The sequence below is a fragment of the Chroicocephalus ridibundus genome, chromosome 4, assembly GCF_963924245.1.
Source record: "Chroicocephalus ridibundus chromosome 4, bChrRid1.1, whole genome shotgun sequence".
NCBI lineage: Eukaryota > Metazoa > Chordata > Aves > Charadriiformes > Laridae > Chroicocephalus > Chroicocephalus ridibundus.
In genome coordinates this window covers 33,582,074-33,594,683 of record NC_086287.1, presented here as the reverse complement: position 1 = coordinate 33,594,683, position 12,610 = coordinate 33,582,074, and the positions used below count along the sequence as shown (strand labels likewise).

General features: G+C 44.6%; 1 protein-coding gene across 11 annotated transcripts in view; it reads right to left on the bottom strand.

Annotated features, from left to right (window-relative positions):
- Nucleotides 1-930, bottom strand: part of HECTD1 (HECT domain E3 ubiquitin protein ligase 1) — a 64,620-nt gene extending 63,690 nt beyond the window's left edge. For all 11 annotated transcript variants that reach the window (XM_063331608.1, XM_063331615.1, XM_063331618.1 and 8 more), the window contains exon 1: nt 668-930. The gene's annotated coding sequence lies outside the window, so the exon portion shown is untranslated. The remainder of the gene's footprint in view (nt 1-667) is intronic.
- Between the last annotated feature and the right edge of the window lie 11,680 nt (nt 931-12,610).

The following is a 12,610-nucleotide window of genomic DNA, read 5'->3' as shown; positions in this document are numbered from 1 at the left end:
CTATGCTTTAAACAATGCCTATGATCCTCCGAGCTGTTTACAGGCTGTTATTTCCTGTTCCAAGACTAAATAAAACTACTTTCAGCCAGTACAAATGGGATCGTATTGTAAGCATAGTATGTCTCCTTAACGCGACTAAATTATTAACTTCGGGGGGAAGGAGGGGGGAGGTGAAGGCAACAGAAACAAGAAAATTAAGAGAGACAGTGAAAGTGGGGTAAGTTCAATACAGGCACCTGCTGTTCTTCCACCCCAGACGGGCTCTAACCGGACGGATACGAACCGCCGAGCAGAAAAGCGAGCCGGGCGCGGGGCCGGGGCTCCCAGGAGAGCCGCGCCAGGAAAGGGGCCAGGCCGCAGCCCAATTCACCCCCCGCCGCCCGGGCCTACACACACCGACACACGGAGGGGCCCCAGGCCAGCGCGGGGATTGGGGGCCCCCTCCCCGCACCCGGCCCCCCCTGCGGAAGGGCAGCCCCCTCCCCGCCGCCACCCCCGCGCACAGCCCGGCCGGCGGCCTGAGGGGGCTCCTGGCAGCGCCGCCCCGCTCGGCCCCTCGGCCCCCGCACGCAGATTTTCCGGCACCCGCCGCCGCCCCCCTCCACGGCCCCGCGCCGTAGCCGGGCCTCCCGGCCCACTCCCGCCGGGCCTGCCCACACCGACCTACCAGGCCCGGGCAGCGACGCTCGAGTTCCTGGCGAGCCGCAGGCCTCGCAGGGTGACCCGGCCTGGCGGCTCAGGAAAGGCACCGTCTCGCCAGCGGAAGCGGGCCCGCACCCCTCCCCGCCGCTCACGTCGATTTTCCGGAGCCCCTTCGCCAGAGCCGACCCCTCCTCAGCGCCGCGGGGAGACAGAGGGAGAGGCGCGACGGCGGCCCGGGCCCCGCAGCAGGCGGCAGCCAGCGGCATCCATGGCGCTCCGCCCGGCACGGGATTGGGTGGGAGGAGGGGAAGGCAGCCGCGCCGCGGCCCCAGGGGGAGGAGCTGGCGCCGGCCGAGCGGCCGCTGGGGGCGCTGCGGCAGCGGCGCGGCCGCCCTCCCCCCGGCAGCGCCGCTGCTGCTCCTCCCCGGGCCTCAACTGGTGGAGCCTCCGGGGCGCCAGGGGCTGGGCACAGCGGGGCCGGCGGCCTCCTGGGGCCAGAGGGGGCCCGGGCTGCCGCACCCGCTTCTGGGCGATGTGTCTGGCCGCAGCTCGGCTCTCTCCGCCTGAGGGGAGCCTCGGGGCCGGCTTCCCCCTCTCCGGGCCCCGCAAGGGCCCCCTCGGCCAGGCGCCAGCCTTGGGAGCGGGGTCGCGGCTCCCCGGGGTGCCCGGCCGACCTCCGCGGTGGCGAGCGGGCCGGGCAGGCCTCACCTCCCGCTCCCCTCCCAGGCTTGTGTGGCCTGTCCCTGGCTGCATGGGGATTACTTATTTTTATGGTTACAGGTCTTATTTCATGCCATATTCTAGTTATTTACTTAAATATTTTCTATATTTGGCGGGGGGGGGGGGGCTTGCACCTTGCAGGCCCCACTCGCAAGTGCTTTGATCCGCCTCCAGCACTCCCATTAAAGGGGCGATGGAGGACGGATTTAAACATGGCAGCAGCGGGTCTTTGAGAGCAGGGGCTTTAGCTTGCCCTTGCCCTTGCCCTGTAGCGAATGCAAGACTCTGCGTAGCTTGGGACGCGTTTTGCAGCGGGGTCACACACGCTCCGCCACACGTACCACAATGTGCCTTATGTATGATCCAAAAAATGAAGGAAGCAAATGGCTACAAATTCAAAATGAAGGACTAAAAGCAAAGGGTCTACAAAATAATTTCCTTCTCTGCAGGATGACATGCGTTTTTCCAAGGAATTTAAGCCTGTTATGTAAGTGCAGTAAATAAGATTATTGTACATTTGAATGTCACTCCTACCTACCTCATAGACATTTCCTGTAATTAGGAGGCTAAAACGACACACTGAACAAAAAGGCAGTAGCAGTCATGCTTGGTTAAAACTTGCTGAACACAGAAATTTTTATTGTTTGATGTTGGTGTAATAACACCTCTAGAAAGTGTTATCTTTATTGCTGCAGGTTTTGTTGGGTTTTTTTTTTTTTTCAGAACACAGGAACAGTATTTTCTTTGTCTCTATTTCTGATTTCTAAGGCAGCTTAGCCTTCCTGTCTTACCGTATTATGTCTCTCTTAACGGCCACTTGTTCCAGCCCTGCCAAGATTTACGTGTATATCCTTTGCCTATGCTTGTCCTTCAGAGGTCAGCAAGGCTTCTTATACGCTTAAAGTTAAAGACATGAGGCAGTAGGAAGACTGAGTCTGCAGTCTTTAAATTTAGAAGCTTGATCTTCTTTCACTTTCACTGATGCAGAAGCAGCAGCAGAATTAGGCCAAATTTATGAGAACTGCGTTTGCTGAGTGACCTGGCTCCTGTTGCATGATGCTACAACAGTTTCCTTTGCTTTTTACCGTAAGAGAGGTTTCCATTAAAGCAACGTTATGAATTCCATTAAAGCAACGTTATGAATTTCTTCTGAAGACCAATAACAAACGCTGGTTTTCAATTGTAAAGACCAAACATTCTGAAATCAAAACAGATCTTTTGCTCTTTTCACACAGTCTGCAGTTTCTGGTTCAAGTATCTTAGGACAGATGCATGGTTATCCATGGAGAAGATGAGGTTATCAAAATACAGATCAATTTAGGAACAAAATCAAAAGTTTAAGTATTGTACATGCAAAGAATACAAACTGTGGATTTTAAGTACTATGAAGTAGGCGTACAACACTTAAAATACTGGAAATAGCTTTCAGTGCCGTACTTACTTATTTCTAAATGGCTAAACATAAATACTTCCATGTCCTGTTGCATTAATTGTCCAATTTGATATATCTTGTAATTTTTTTTTTATATTAAAGGAAGCGTATCAAGTAATGTATTATAGCTTTAGTAATGAATCAGGATTTTTTTTCTTTGTGATACATTTGTAATACTTAAGAGTGTGCTAGTGATTTTTGTTCCTCGTTACAAGTTTTATTCTCCTGAGAATGACTCTGAAAAAGAAGAAATAATCTGCTGACTAGACAATCTCTGCTTTATTGATTATATACTTCTTACAATATATATGTTGCTGGTCTGATTAATACTTTTTCCACTTCATGTGCCGACTGAGCAAATTATTTTCAGCGGTTGTCAGAGAGCGCTCACTCCATGGAAACACATCACAGCAAGTGGTACCCCTCAAGTTACTGCATCAGCGTCCCTTTGTGCACGGCACCAAAACAGTCTAGGACTACCTCTTCAAAAGTGACTGCTCTCTAATATGTAATAAGAAGAAAATCACTGTCAAATAGGAGTACCATTAGTGGATAAGGAAGACCTAAGAATTGCATCAGTCATTTTTACGGAATTACTTGCTTTCATTTGAATTTTCACGTGAACAATGTTTTGTTCAGACCCCCAGATTTCCAGCTTGTGGCTATCGTTTGGCTAGTGTTGGGCCTAAAGCATGTTGAGGAAGAAGGTCTTGCCGTGAATTAGTGCAGCCGGACGGGGAAGACAAGTAGTGCCGTGTGCTGCAGTGACAAGTGATGGAGGTTGACTGTCATAGTTTTGAAGAAAATGGCGCTGAGCCTTGTATGAAACCTGCAAAACCAACTACAGTTCCCCGTACTTGTACAATATGCATGTTATTCATTCAGTTAGAAAATGACCTAAATTCTAACACCAGCTGACACGCACTTCGTGTATGACCTTGGCCTCATCCCTTAATCACTGCATGTCTCTGTTTCCTCCTTTATAAAAAAACAAGATAGTAATGCTGGACTCAGAAATGTCTTAGCATTTACGGAACTGTGAGTTGCTGAGGCATGTTACTATATTAGGACTTAAATAATGCTATAAAACAGAATTCCTCTTTATGACTACGCTTGAGCGTAGTCACTTGCACACATGTAAGTGACTGCGGATGCTTTTGGAAATTAGGTCACGTAGGGTCAACGCGAATTGACCTTTGTAGAGCGTGATATTGACCAATGACCGGCATTTTTGCTGTGTATTTACCTGAAAATTAAAACTTGGCTTTAAAGGAGAAAACATCAATGCAATTAATGGCATAATATTATGTTGGGGACATACGGACCACAAAGAAAAGTGCCATGGAGGGTAGCAAGGGTCGGGGATTGGAGGGCTGCGGATGCAGAGAGCTTCTCAGATATGTTACGAAGGACACCCCACTTGAGACGGCTACTCCGAAAGATGACATTGCAGGTGTTCTCAAAAGGGTTTGGTTCTGTTTGAAAAGGATTTATGTCTGGCTAGAATTTTGCAAAATCTTCTCATGACAGAAAAAAACCCCAAATGTTTCTTCACTTACAGCTCAAAGGGAAATGATGTTTATTGCTGCCTTTATATTATATTCAGGCCAGTGTTTTCTATAGGGGTTTAGCTGATAGTAGAAGGAAAAATCTGTCACGGGTACTGTTGATGTCGCAGTGTGATAGTAAGGATTGTAAGCTTCAGATAGGAATGATCAGGCTCTCGTTAGAGAAAATACAAAACTCTAGCCCAAAATCACACTGAAATACACCTACAATTCAAACAAAGCAAGAAGTCTCAGATTCCTCTGTGTATTTTTAATTGATATGGAAGCTAGAACCTAGTATAATGGATGTTTTTGTTAGCCGTACTGCCTGCCTCTGTACATGTGCCAAGTTGATGTTTCCAAAAATATCGCTCCTCTAGAGTAAATAGATCAGAGGGTGACATAAACAGACCCTGAACACCTCCACAAATTTAATTCAGTTGTTTATGCTAAAGGCCAGTCTTGTGCCCAGCCAAATAAAACAGTCAGGATATTTATGGATTATTTATCCTTTTGCTTTAACACTTTTTTTCTCTGCCACCCTCACAATAATGTAGTAGAGAACGCCAAAAGTTCCTACTCCCCCAGTATATGAGTAATTCCATACACATTTCATTTTCTTGATGAGTGTTATACTTTTAAAGAAAAATTTCATAAATGTTGACTACACATTCCAAAGCAAGGAGCTCAGATATTACCAAGGACAGGAACTTCCGTGCTGCATCAAGCAAAGTTTAGTTTTACAGAATTTGGCTATTTAAGCATATTGTTAAAAATATTTCCTTCCAGAAAACTTTTTTTTTTATTTAAGTTTTATTTTATTTAAATCCTCCTGTGTTGTCGTGGGCTCTTCTTAGCCCCTTCACTGTTGCACGAGCCCAGGGAGCGCAAACACGGTGCCAGCCTCTTGACTGTCCAAAAGCCGGTGCCAGTTGCCACAGCCCTGGCAATCGCGGCACAGCTCCGTGCCCGCCACACGTGGCCTCGGGCCATCGGCTGTAGCAGGCGCTGGGGGGAGAGGTGGCCTCTCGGGGAGTCCCGGTGTCGCAATTGCAGGCGTTGATGTGGCGAGGGCATGACTAAGGTTGACGCGATGAATGCGCGAGTGGTGTGCTGGCGGGCGGCCGGTGTTTGTGGAGGCACAGGGCTGAGTCACTGCGCTGCGTGTCGGACTCCTCCTCAGGAGAGCCTCAGCTTCCTGCAAGGCTCTGGTCCTCCGAGCTGAGTGCATGGACGTGGAGGTGGACAGAAGGGCATGGTTTTCAGAACACTGCGAATAGTCGGGGTTTACCTTTTCTTCTTTCTGAAACTACTGTGCACAGACATTATATACATATATCATATCTATAAAATCATATACATTATAGTGCTTTTTCCAAAGTAAACTCACCTATGTGGGTTTTTTGGGTTTTGTTTTTAAAGTATAAGTTTACTTTTTTGGTGCTCCAGGCTGGGGAGTGAGACGTAGGGACACTTTATATCACTTAACTCCTTTTACCTCAGTTTACCTTCAGCTATTTGGACATAAAATAGAAAGTAACCCGTCATCGCAGCCTGCCCTCACTCATGTCCCTTCCACCTCTGACTGCCAAAGGGAAAGCAAGGCAGAAATTAGGCAACACTTACCTATTTCAGGCTCTTAGCTGTACCTCGTCCACCAGCTAACATTGGCAACGGCAATAAATCTCAGTCCGAGACAAGTGGGAAGATCAGTTACTCAGATCACAGTATTTCTTACTGGTTTTAGCGGCACAGACTGGGTTATAACTTTCTGCATCAGGAGATTCATCAAGATTTGGGATTTGTTCCTCCTAGTTTTACTCCCTTCTTATGGGAGTAAAATACATGTAACCCTGACAAGCATCTGATGTGGCTCCCAACATTTCAATGAAGTATTATAAATTAATTTCAATGGCCTATGCTGATGAGAAGACTTACAATAAGAAAGTGTCTTAATAACCAAATGGTTTTTCTATATTCTGGGATTAAAAAACCCCAGCTACTTAAAGTTTCATTGGAAAGAGTGTGATTTTTACAGACTTGAAAGCTTACTAATGCCTTTTACTATTCTTGTAATGAAATTATGCCCTGTTCGCCACTGTTGACTGTCTTGACATGCAAAAAAGAAGAAACAGTCTCAAGCTCCTAAAACCTGAATTTCTGGATTAGTTGCTAACTGGAAAGAGCTACATCCTTCATTCAAACCAGGAAAAATCAACAGAATATTATGGTGGAGCATGGCCAAGTTCAATGCTAGCACTGTCCTAGGGCACCTGAGACAGACTAGAAAAAATCATTTACTAATGAAACAGGGCACCAGTTTCTTGCCCCACTGGTGGCTCGTAGGGAAAATTCGGAAGTCCTGTGTTTCACTAACGGTTTGTTCATTCAGAGAGATAACCTGTGCGCTCTGCAAGCTCAATTAAGTCTTGGATTGTTTGGTCTGTAGGAAAGGTGGCATTCAAACAACTTAAACCCTTGTCAGAAGTGACGAAATGACTTTATCTAGAATTGTAGCAGTGAGATGAAACGAGGTTTCTGCAGATCCTCAAGTCTATATTCCTGCAAGGAAAGAATACACATCGCTTAAGGAATATGTTACAGGTTGATTATTAGTTTTTATTAATAAATGAAGATCACATTGTGCATGTATTGGCATTTGTCCTTCACTGTAAACTTTGGACTTATTCCCAGGCTACAAACTGCATTAAATAGAACTGGCTGAAAATGGGAAAATGGTTTTGCAAAGAGAGACAAAGGACTTTTAATTTCAACAGGGTTGATTTTCATTCTTTGCCCATTGCTAGTGAATGCAGTAAATGATGCCGAGGGGATTTCTCCCATTTTCTTAACTTTGGTTTTTCTTTTGCTACTCTACCTTTTTTGAACTTCCTTAACAGGAATATTTTTATTTTTAAAAAGAGCAAAAATAACACCCAAAGCTCACTTAGAGCCCTCATTCATTCTGTTGAATGTAAGGAAAAGGATGAGAAACACAACCCTTCCCAGGAGATTAAAACCAAATTAATACATTCCTGTTTAGAAAATATCTTAGGAGATGCAGGTTTTGAGACATTTGTGACTCATACGTCTCAAATATGCTTATACTAGGCTGTGTTGGATTAAACAGCACCTCTGGCAGAAGAAAACAAGTGGATATACAGTGATGAAGGCTCAAAACATTACCCTTGCTCACTACATTTCAAACCGTGACCCAGAGCAATTAAAGAAAATCGTTTTGATCTGGTAGTAGAGAGCTTTGTGGCAGAGCTGCATGTTTGTAGGAGAATAAGCGGCCACGAGATAAAATTGGTATAAATTTCAAATTATTTGCCTAAGAGCTTTCAGTTAACTATTTAACACAAACGTAAGGAAAATGATAGGTATACTTACTTCTTAAGGCGTATAATGCGTGGTTATTGACCTGTTTTTGAAAAGTTCCATCACCTGTTCTTTAACTCCACAGGCGTTCAGAGATCCACATGATGAGTGACAGAGCCGCACAGGATAAGTGATTCATGCCCATTTTTGTTGTTGTTTTACCCTTCATTTTACCTTTTGGACACCCTTTGACTTATGCCGGATTTCCATGAAACAGGTCACGAATTACTCCAACTACTGCACAGGATTTTGTATTTCAGCTCTTGTGTACTGGGTATCAATACCTTATAAAACGAGGCTACCCGTGACGTAGTTGCGATCTAATTCCAGCCCAAGTTGCTGCAATTAAGCTTTTAATATCCGTGTCCTGTTTGCATTGATCTTACGGTAAGATACCGGCATTATTTTGTTACGCGAGCATATTGTACATGCTTTTGCTATTGGTTCTGTGTTATAGAGTTATATTTTCATACTGCAAAACATTAGCTTGTTGGGGGTTTGCTGTCTGTATAAATGTCTCTGTAAACACTGATCTCAGTGGACACAGGTGACTTATTAAAATGACTAAGTATTGTGTGTCTGAGCCTGCATCAAAGCAAGAATGTACTCTACCCAGTTTTTTCATACAGTGCCAGCCTTAAAATCAGCAGGCCAAATTATCTTTGTAAAGAAATGCCGTCCTGCTGAAGCCAATAAGGCCTCGCCAGTTTGGGCCAGCAGGCAATTTGGCTCAAATACTAGCACCTGTTATAAGAGTTTAGCTCAACTGAGTCTCCAGAAATACAAAGTTTTGTACCGGCTTCTTAGCTGGCTTTACTTTTTAAGGTGAGACCCAGATTCTGAAGCACTGGAATTAGACATTTTGCTTCTAGTCTGTCTCCAACAAAAGATTAATCCACTCGAGTCCGTGTCATACAGTAACTCTTGAATCTGGCACCCAATTCCCTTCTGTAGAATTAAGGTCAACAGATCCAGTGGCAGATCTCAACTGTTCATTTAAGGAGCAGCGAGTTGCAGATTTAAAGACTTTCTGCTTGTATTTCAATGAGAAGTAGCATTGAGATTGCCTCTTGCAGGCTAATTTTTAGGGAGCGTCGAACAGAGTCATTTTGATGGAGAAATGTTACCTGCTTACAGTGTGTTCTCATAGTAAGTGGTGTCCCGCACTGGTGATGTCAGCAGTTACTGGTGGTAGAAATATTTGTCTGTGTCATTTTTGCAGTAACATTTCACGTACAATTGTATTTGTACGTAATTACAGCTCCTTGACTACAACGGTTAGTCTATGTCCCAGTCTCTGCTCTGACCCTGAGGAGAGAGAAGGAATAGCCTGGGGCTGCTGAATCTTACCACAGCAATTCCCAAGTATTTCATAGTGGAGGATCAGTGTCATTGGTAGGAATTCTTAATACTGAAATATTGAAAGGCCCCAACTGAGATTCAGGCCTGGCTTTACCTGTGTGATAAAAGACATCTCTACCCCAGAGTTTATAGTAAATAGACATTTCAGACAAAGGCTACAAAGCAGATCAGAGTAGCATAGTCCATACTGATCAGCTGCTTGGTAGTTTGACTCTGAACTCCCATACCCCTATTTCTGCACGTTAACGGTCTCCCAGCTATATTGAGCTCTTTTCCTTGTGCAGAGAAAGCCAAGAGGAAACCAGAAGCTGTTCTGCGTCTGCACTCCATATGGATCATGGCTGCAAGCTAGCCGGCATCTCCTAGCCCAGGGGTGACCCACCGGGACAAGGAAGATGGACCCAGAAGGAAGGATTCTGTCCCGGTGCTGGAAAGAAAGGGAGCACAGCTAGAAGGGAGCTGGCTTTCCCAGAGTCACACCAACTCAGAGCTTCTTTCCCTATTGGGAAATGTAGATAACAAATCAAAGCCGGAATCCAGTCCCGTCTCACAGGCACGGCTGGTACCTCTGCCTCGTAGGGTTGCCCAACATTTAGCATTACTAGTAATTCGATGGGAAAGTAATAAGCAACGTTTTGAGAAAAACAACTGATTACTGGCCACAGAAGTCATATGCAGATACACTTGCAAGTGATCTCAAACAGCTAATCTCAGGAAACAGGCTTAAGACATTTAGAGGTAAACTGTGCCTTCCATCACAACATTGTACCCCACCAATGTATGAAATTCAGGGTGAAATCAATAGGTGTTTGTGCATGTAACTGGGGGCAGAAATTAGCCCAAAAGCACATGTGAAATTCAGAGTTCCTCCCATGGCGTTAGGCAAGAAAGATGAGACTTCTGTGTTCAGGGCCAGGCACCTCATGTGTACTTTAGCAAGAACTATGCTGCAGCAACAGGATATCCTGTTTTAAATAATAAAGATCATGAAAGACTTCAAGATTGTAGCCCCATCTGCTTTTCTTCTTTAATTTGATCAACAATTATAGCAGGAAACAGGATCCTGGGACTGATACCCTGATGTCTCCTAAAACGGTTAGAAGATGCAAGCATCAGAACTTTCTTAGCTGTGAAGTGACACACAACTTTGTCTGCCCGATAAGCTAAATGTCTTCCAGTATTAACCCGTACCCGTTGTAGGATGGTTTGCTCCGACACAGCAGGTTTAGACACCCCGTGGGGCTGCTTTAGTTGTGCAGCAGAACTGGGAATCTAAAGAGAGTTTGTGTAGTTATCAACTCTTATCAACTCTACCGACTTGTAAATCATAGTTGATTATTTGCAGGGACATTCCAAATCAAGAGAGTTTGAAAACACCATCACCTTTACAACACATCTGCATTCGTCGCTTTTAATGACATATACCATGAGGTACAGTACGCATTTTTCTTTCAAAGAAATTGGCACCCTAAGCTAGTACGTCCTTAATATGGCTGAATTTTCTATATAAGGTGGTGCTGACTCCGTGTCCGCCCCAGGTTTGTTTCATTCCCCGCCCCGCCTCTGTAGCAAATTTAAGCAGCTTTTTGCAACGGGCAGGAGCCAGCGCTTCCTGGCTTAGCTCCGTGGTGCTTGATGCTTTACGCTGTCAGAGTACGCACAAATCACAGATGAGGACTGAAAGCAAACCTAATAACTAATATTCAAAACGGTCCTGCCAGTACGAGTTGTGATTTATAAAAACACAGAACGGCAGACTATAAAATCATGCAAAACTAGTATATCTTGGACTACCGATCTTGAAATACGTAGTTGCATTAGAGAAGGGCATTGAGGATTCTCTTGCCTGATGGCCTTAGACGTAGTTATAGGTAAGACTGGCAAGTGAAATTAAATATTTGAATTAATTTTATTAGCAGAAATTACGTAAAGAAAAGTGATACTTTCATTATCACTTCACAGTGATGCTGCTGGGTTTCCTTTCAGGCAACCTCTCTTAGTAGAGCTATTTGGCACAGCCATTCTTAAGACCAATCCTGCCTGATAAAACGCCTCTTTTTTCCTCAGGCCCTTTCACGTCAGATGCGGAGCATTTCTGGGACGGCAGCAACACCTGCCCCACCACTCCCTTGAAAGAGCTTCCCATTCTCCTTGCACATTCGTGACACCACTAACAACAGTTCTCTTTTTGGTGCAGAGTTTTCACAGCAGTTTAAAAGACTTTTAAGGAAACATATTTTGGCCACTGCAGTGCCTTAAATAGTTCTTCTCCAAAATTGTAATTTACATGGAGAAAATAGTTCGTTGGGTTTTCCATCCTTCCAACAAGCCTCTCCCAAATCATCTTTCAAATGACAGACGCATCCTACGTGTAAACTTCTTTTATTAAGATCAGGCAGGGCTGATCGGCGGAAGCCAGGAGCAGCACAGCAACCCTCCATCTCACCGGCACACCTAAGCACAAGGCTTCTTTCCTCTGCCACCAAACCCACCAGCGCCTGCTCCCCCACCTCTCCCAGCAGGAAAATGGCTCCGTGGGTCCGTGCAGGACCTTCAGGCCTCGGGTAGGGCTACCTGATAGCCGCTGCAAACACTTCTCCAAAAAAACCCTAAACCATTTAAATAGCAATGATATAACATTTGTGAAAATTAGCCCCCTCTGATACTTTTGTTTTCTTCCCAGAAACGATGCCATGTCCAAATCCAATTGGCAGTAAGTTCAAAATTTTCCTTTGCAGTCTGTCCAATCTTTTTTACTCCCTTTCTCCCATTTTCACTCCAGACTAAGGTTTACATGCAAAGTAACTTGAAATTCCAGGAACTTCCAGTATTTTAAAACAAGGTTTCGCTACCAAAATGTTTGGATTTTATTTAATTAGTTCTCAGGCTGTCGCTTTCAGCTTTCAGAGCCATTGGATCAGAAAGGTCTTTGCTCAGCCTCTTGGCAAAGTTCAGATCAGACCAGAAGATGTCTGAAGAGAGCAATAAGTGGTGGACTTCCACGAAAAAAAATTCAATAACACATTGTCTGTTTTCATACTTAAACCAGTTCCACAAACTTCAGCTTGAAAACCAAAGAGTATCAGTGACTGATGAGATATGACAAACACTTGAGAAAATGTCAAAAGATGAAATTAATCTCATTACCACCCTTTCATGAAGGTATCCCGTCTGTCTTTTTGATTCTAATCTGTTTTGAACAAGAAGTGGAGTAGTGTGATTTTAGACCAAGAACGATCTAGGGAAAAAAGCTTCCCTACACTTAGCTTACGCAAACACGTTACCATATAGTGATAAACAGTCAAATCTCTCATATTGACAAGTAACGTTGTCAAATTGTTATTTAATTTTTGGGGGTTCCCAGTGACGATTTTGTTTTTGGAATATTGTCTCCCTTGTTACAATGTTAACTACTGAGAATTTATTCACCAGTTCTAGCGATCTAGCGAGTAGAATAGGAGTCAACGGTGACTGAACTGTAGGTCAGCTCAGAATCTTGGATTTGTAAACGGGAAAAATTTCAAAG